This window comes from Sinocyclocheilus grahami, unplaced genomic scaffold (genome assembly GCF_001515645.1).
Source record: "Sinocyclocheilus grahami isolate Dianchi unplaced genomic scaffold, SAMN03320097.WGS_v1.1 scaffold104.1, whole genome shotgun sequence".
In the NCBI taxonomy this organism is placed as follows: Eukaryota; Metazoa; Chordata; class Actinopteri; order Cypriniformes; family Cyprinidae; genus Sinocyclocheilus; species Sinocyclocheilus grahami.
The window spans coordinates 100,140-107,988 of NW_015505283.1; positions in this window are offsets into that span (position 1 = coordinate 100,140).

A 7,849-nucleotide genomic window follows, 5' to 3' on the forward strand; every position below is an offset into this window, starting at 1 on the left:
TCCCCATGTGCCTAGGAAGGAACAAGACACACACAAAACATGGAACAGAGTCTGAAAATATTTGCTTCTTGATTAAATAGCTTCAGACAGGCAAATTTAACCATAACATAATTGGCCAATATCACCACAGGGGGTGCAGGAGTGTGTTTTTTGAATTCTTCCTTGTAATTGAATCAGTTTAATATGCATCCTTGACCAGATTGTGTGTGTGTGCATGATTGTATAGAAACAGCTTATATTTATGTCTTCCTTGTGACAGTGAGGAGACTGTATGTGGGTTTCTGTGTACTCAAATGAGCGCACTAGTGTGAAGGTGTCACCGTGTTGCTGTGCTTCACTGAGAAACAATTGGATTGCCCCGTGAACCTGGCTGTCAGGGTATGGACCACCTCAGCTCTTCCACGGCCTTGATGATAAATAAAAAAGGAGCATTTTTTCACCGAATCAGCATGGCTGTAATTGCATGCGACAGAAATGGATTTCCTGTCACTCCTTGGCTTTATGAAGAGGCTCTGGGAATCCTGTCCAGGTTTTTTTTTTTCTCACATCACAGCATGTGCCCATACACTACCATTCATCGCTATGCTCAGACACTCTATGCACCTGATCAATCTGGGTGGGCCTTTGTAATTATTATCACTAAACAAAGCACAAAACACCCATCTAATCAGTCCCGAGTCACAGTCCCACACACACACTCATGGACACACTTGCAAAGTAAAGTGAACTCAAAGGCTAAAATTACACATTGGCAGCCTTACACATAAAGTGTCCAATAAAAACTTGAATAATAGTTATTCAATAATAATTATGTTAGTTCTTGTGTGCAGAACGCACCATGTCTACCAATAATTTGTTTTCTTTGGACAGATTGTAATGTAATAAGTTGCTAAATTAATGCATGTCTTACCTCTCTTGGATCAGAGTGTTGATGAGCACAGTAATTATTAAGACACATTAAAACATTAGTGAAGCGACCAAGCAAGGCAATGAGAACAAGTGAACATATCAATATGCAACAAATTTCATCCCAAAACCATATAGCTAGAAGTCAAGAGAAAATCACAGTATTGTTAGGATGGTTGGTTAGTCGGTTAGGGTTAGTACTGACCAATAGAAAGATAGATCGCAAATGACGCTCATAAGATAGTTTTGATAAATACATCTGTGTGTATACAAACTCACAATTTATTTTGAGTTGCAACACAAAAATTTACTTTTAAATTATATATAAAAAATAAAATAAATAAACTATGGAGTAACATTTAAAGGGAAAATTCACCCAAAAATGAAAATTCTGTCATTAATTACTTGTCCTCATGTTGTTCCAAACTCGTAAACCTTCGTTCATTTTCGGAACACAAATTAAGATATTTTTGATGAAATTACAGAGCTTTCTGACCCTGCAGACCGCAACGCAACTACCACGTTCAAGGCCCAGAAAGGTAGTAAGGACATCATTAAAATTGTCCATGTAACATCAATGGTTCAACCATAATTTTATGAAGCTATGAGAATATTTTTTGTATGCAAAGAAAACAAAAATAACAACTTTATTCAACAATTCTTCTCCAGATTCTTCTCTAATTCTTTATCCCTTCTTCGTTTATGACACCACAACTTAAAACATAACTACATCAATGCTCCTGTTAGTTCTATATTTTTCTGTGCCAAACTCTCATGCTGCAGCACTATGAAGAAATCATCCTTTTCAATTATATTTTTGGAACATTCTTGTTGGAAGTGTTTACTGAATCATGTCTATATAATTAGAGTGCCTGTGATGCAGCAAAAATGGCTTGCAGTGGAATTGCACAGGTAGATGATTTCATTAGTGTGAGGATCATTAGTGGGGGGCTATGATTGGCGTGTCAGGAAAGGGGAGGGGGTTGAGCTGCAGGCGAGGCATGTCTGATTGGTAGCTTATAAACATGGTCTGCTGAGCTGCCTGATTGGTTTGATGATGCCCAGGGCCACAAAGCCGAATCTTGTGCATCTATGAATGGGACTCACTGCAGAGGTTTTGATTGGCTATTAGGATTATATGCCGTCTATTTCTCATAAAACATCCCTTTGATTCTAGCAGCAAGGATGCTACTAAAAAGATATTGATGTGTTTGTTTTACTTTGTTTTGTTTTTTATTTATCAATTTGTTTTTCTATCGACTGCTGTGTTTCTAAAATCATGATCCTCCAACTAGCATTTCCATATAAGAAAAAAAAATTCTCAATTGTTTCTTCTGCTTTAGTCATACTTTTCAGATCACTGTCTTAATTATTTCTTATCAAATCCTCTATGTGAACTATGTTATGCAAATTTCATAATACAATACTTACTGTAATGTATTGTAATATTTTTGAAGAAATATTTCATTAGCATTGACAGAACAACCTTTAAGTGCTAAAATGGTCTTCTGAGTCTGTTCATATTAGGTTATCTGTGTTTCAAATCTAAGTCTACACTTTTCTTTTGACGTCACTCCTTTTTGTTTGCCTCCACAAAGACTCTATAAGCATTAATCTTTTATCAGTTCAGAGCATCTTGTGGTGAATTATGCAATGTGCAGTCCAATTCTCCCCAGGCGGCTTCACCTTGCCTGAATGGATGACATCTCAAACTGGCCCCACTTGTCATCTATTGAGAAGCAGAAAGTTGTTGTGTGTGTGTGTGTGTGTGTGTGTGTGTGTGTGTGTGTGTGTGTGTGTGCGCGTGCGTTTTTGTGACAAATGAGGACATCAATTTGTATAATGACAAAGGTATGACATAGGTATTACAAGGAGAAGGTGACTTTTCAGGACATTACCCCATGTCCCCACTTTTCAAAATGCTTATAAATCACACAGAATGGAGTGTATTGAAAATCTGAAATAGCACAAAGTTTCCTGTGAGGGGTAGGTTTAGGGGTAGGGTTGGTGTAGGGCAATAGAATATATGGTCTGTACAGTATAAAAACCATTACGCCTATGGGAAATTGTATTGCAATATTACAAAATTAATATCTAAATATTATTTTGCTGAAAATTTGCTAACTTCTTAGGCAGTTCAAGGTGAGTTTGTTTCTTCATCAAAACAGATTTAGAGAAATTCAAGACTACATAATTTGCTTAACAATGAATCCTCTGCTGTGAATGGGTGCCGTCAGAATGAGAGTTCAAACAGCTGATAAAAACATCACAATAATCCACAATACATCAGGATAGAAATATGCACAGTTCAAGCACTGTTTATGTGGGACAACAGTCAAAAACAGTTCTAAACTAATATGTTGGTATATTTTGATGTGAGTGGAAAACAGGGGCTGGGCTTGGATTATGGAATCCATAAGTGATGGTTTAAAGTTAAAAAGTATTAATGATGGATTTGTTTCTTACAAACATACAAACAGTTTTTCATTTCAGAAGACATTAATTGATGGAGTGGAGTTGTGTGGATTACTTGTAGATTATTGTGATGTTTTAATCAGCTGTTTGAACTCTCATGCTGACAGCATCCATTCACTGCAGAGGATACATTGACGAGCAAGTGATGCCACAGGTACTGTGCTCCCAGGAGACAAGCACACGACGCAGGAGTAATCCAGCACACAATCTTTAATTCCAACTTCAAATCAGGAGAATAACCAGGAGACAGATAAATCACAGACATCAAAGAGCAAATTAAACATGACGGTGAACGGACGAAGACTAAGGGAGAACTGAGAGTCCCAAGAGCCACCGCCTCTTTGTTTTGACTTCTCTTTTGGATTACCCCTTTTGCCTGTTTGGACTGCCTTACTGTGTTTTTGACCTCATTGCCTGTTTTTACCGACCCTGAGTTTGGTTTTGTTAGACTGCTTCAATAAACGTCCGCATATGGATTCTTCCTCGGCTTCCGCCTCACCCTCATTACATGAATATAGAAGCCCTATGACTACAACTACCATCATTTGAATTGTCATAAAATTATGAAATTATCGTACATTATGGGATTTTTTTCATTATTGATCGTACATCGTACAGAGGTCAAAATTATCGCACAAATACGATAATTATTGTACGTCTGGCAACACTGCCAACCACTTGCTTCCCAAGACGTCACTTCAGTGACTACTGAACTTCCAGCCAATCAGAAATCTCGGGAAACCCCCTTTCTTTAAGGATGACAACAAAGGGAACCCCCCTACACAGGCAATGCAAGTACCTCCAGATTCTAGCTGAACTGGTGCATTTAATATAAATTTTAACCTCATTGAGGAACTCAATGCGAGGGTTAATTAAAGGGGTCCTATTATGCTTTTTCACTTTTTTAATTTTAGTCAGTGTGTAGTGTGTATGTTTGGGCATAAAAAAGATCTAGAAAGTTACAGATCTCAAAGTCTACTCCACTCCAATGGGAGATATCTCGTTTTTAAAAAATCCCTTTTCAAGAACTTTAACGAACGGCTCGTTTGGACTACAGCGTTGGTTTCCGGGCTTTGTGATATCACAAAGCGGCCCATTAGAATATCATTAAAAATAATTCCTGCCTACAGAAATTCGAATGGTTGGGGGGTGGGGAGGGGCGAGGTTGTGGTTAGAACGCTTGGTTGAGTGAGTGCATCAGACGAGACGATGAAGAAGAAGTGCTGCTGCAGAGTTAGTGCATCAGAGAAAACGAAGAAGAAGAGCTGCTGTGCTGTAGCTTCAAATTTTCAGCATGTCTAGAACAATTCTTACAAGTACAACACGACGTAGTTGAGCGCCGCGGACAGACGCCAAACGGCGCCGCCGGTGTGCCTTCACTCATAGAAAATAATGTATTTGAATTTTAAAGATGTGGCGCGACATGCCTGAAATGCTGTTTTTTTCACCTCCGTGCCCAAACGTCTTTGTTTGGGCTTCTGAAAGTGAATGATGTCAGGAAACAGTGGTTGCAATTTATTTTTTAACTCTGTCCCTGAGCATTATAACTCCAATTTTCTATTGTGTGCTGTGCATTTTACTGAGGACAACTTCCACAACATGAGGGAGTACAGTGCCTGCCGGATTCGCCAAAAAGCTTTTGTTGAAAGACGGAGCAAGGGGCGTGGCAGTACTGAAACACCATCTAAGCTGTTCGCAAATCACAACGCATTTTGTTTTTCGGAAGGCGGACCTTCATCAAAGCCGGAACTAATCGAGCCGTTTGTACCAGGATGGGGAGAAAAGGTATTTTAATAATGTAAATTATGTGAAAAATAATGCATTTTTCCAACCACCAAGCATGAGAGCATCTAGTACACCCCCAAAACAAAATTAAGACTTTGTAAAAGAGCATAATAGGACCCCTTTAAGTGACTGATGGTTGGTCAGGTCTATGCAATTGCACATATTGCTGTAAACTTGGAATTTCACATTTTCATTATCTTAAACTCATTCTTTCCTCACTTTCTCTCTTTCTGCAACTTGTGTGAATGTGTGTGTTCGTGTATTAGATTAGTTTATATGTCTTAGATTTATCTAATAAAGCCTTATTTATATTGAAAAGAGAAAACTGCTTAAACTGCCGATCTTGTTACTGTGCTAATAAATAGTGTTTTCACTATATTTTGGATTTTATTATCCATTGCAGAGTTGATGTTATACGGCTCATTCAATGAATCGCTGGCCGACTCAATGATCAGATGTAAAACAGTGATTCTGTCCAAATTCCCTATAAAATCATAAATGATTCCCTTTGAGCTAAATTGACCTGTTTCCCTTACAACTTATAAGCAAAACCCAAACAAATGGAACAAATGAGATGATTAATACAACACAGGTGGAAACTAATGAATGATGATTAACTAAATGAGAACAGGAACTGAACCGAATAAGGGCAGACAGGAACTAAACAGAAACCAACACGTGACAAGTGATGCAATGCTAATTTTCTCCAAATCTGTTCCAATGAAGAAACAAACTCATCTACATGGACTGAATGGACTGAGGGTGAGTCAGTTGTAAGCAAATTTTCATTTTTGGGTTAAATATTAATTTATGTTTTATTTGAATCAATTATTAAAAACTCTGCGGACCCGGATACGGGTCCAAAATCGCGTTAAAAATGTTTATGCTTCATTTACATAGCCTTCCTTATATGGTATGGTGAAGAACATTCCGCGGCGCCATGGAGAGGAATGAACGCGCGTCTGGTAAGGCTATATGAGCGTGTTTGCGTGTTTTATATTAGAATAGTTGTTTGGAAACTTGATAGCACAGCTATCATTATGATACACTGTTTATTGACCGAAAAGTACAGTACATTATGCATTTCAGTGAATATACAGTAAATATACATTGATTGTTACAGTGTGGTGTGGATGAGGTGATATATGTTTGTTTGACACTCTGAATGTTACAGCTAGCTGCCAGATAGCAAATTTGCTCAGCTCTGGACCAGGCATGATACAGTGTTGTCATGGAGAGATGCTGGATACAGGAGTGAGTCAACTGATGAGGTGAGAGATGCTGTGAAGCAGTATCCCAATACAGAATGCACATAAATGGAATGATATAAAGCTGGAGGATATGGATTCTATTTTAGATTGTGATAGACCTGATATATTTTATAATGTAGACAGTCTTGTGCATCCTGAAATAATTCAACTGATTGTAGAATAACACAATATGTGAAATTTAGTCCAATTCGCTTGTGCCATTTTGTATATTACTACTTAGAAAAACATAAGAATGATACATAATTCAATTAATAATCAATTAAAGTGCTTATGGCACAAAGTAAAATAGGATTGTGGGGCTAATGTGTTTTATAAAGCCTGTTTTTGCAAAGGAAACTCACAATGACACATTTAGATGCAAAAATAGACAATTCGACTTGCTTCAGATATAATAATGTAACTCCTGTTTAGAAGCTGTTATTTGACAGATTCTTTTTTCTGGTACTTTTTGGCAAGTAGTGGCTTCAAACAAAGTAAATTGCAGAGAGTTGGGCCTAATAGAACCTGAATTACAGAATTTCAAAAAAACTATTTGTTTTAAAACTCCAAAAGTGCCTATGTTTTTTTTTGTGTGTTTATTGTAATATTTGAAAAATATATAATGTTATTTATAAAGAATTACACTCATATTTTGTAGTTCAAAGGGTTTTCTTTACAATGAAACCATTTTTTTCATTTCCTCCATTGTATGTGTGTAGGGTAAACATTTGAATTTGAGTATGTTAAATTTAGGCAAAAATACCAAAAACGCCCCAGAGAATAAGTGGTTAAGTATTCATTTATATGTTAAACCAATACATTTTTAAACAGTGGATATCTTTTGGAGACCTGTTTAAAGTTATTGTTCTGTGCTGCAATCCCATAGATACCTGAACCAACTCGAACTGCTCTCTCATTGGGCTCACTGGAGAGAGTGGCAGAGATACATCTGTACCTTTAACAGCTGATTTACCCTACCACAGTGTTGTAAGAAACCCTCCTGGAGATTTTTCCACCTGCTGCTATCAGACAACATTGCTTCCTTGCTTCTTCCTCATCCTGCTGTGCGTAACTGCTCGTAACCTCTGACTGTTGTCCTCATCAGGAGTGACTTGAATGCATTTGTTTTCCTCCCTCATGAACCCAGTTAACCTGAATCAACAAAAACAAAAAGTTCCAAAGTTTGGTTTTAATAAGATTTTTTTTCAATGTTTATGAAAGAATTATCTTATGTTCAGCAATTAAGTAGCATGTATTTGATAACATTGTGACAACATTGTGAAATATTATAACAATTTAAAATGTTTCTATTTTAAAATGTAATACATTTCTGTAACGGCTGATACTAATAACCCTGATACTTTATATATGTATGTGTATGTATATATATATATATATATATATATATATATATATATATATATATATATATA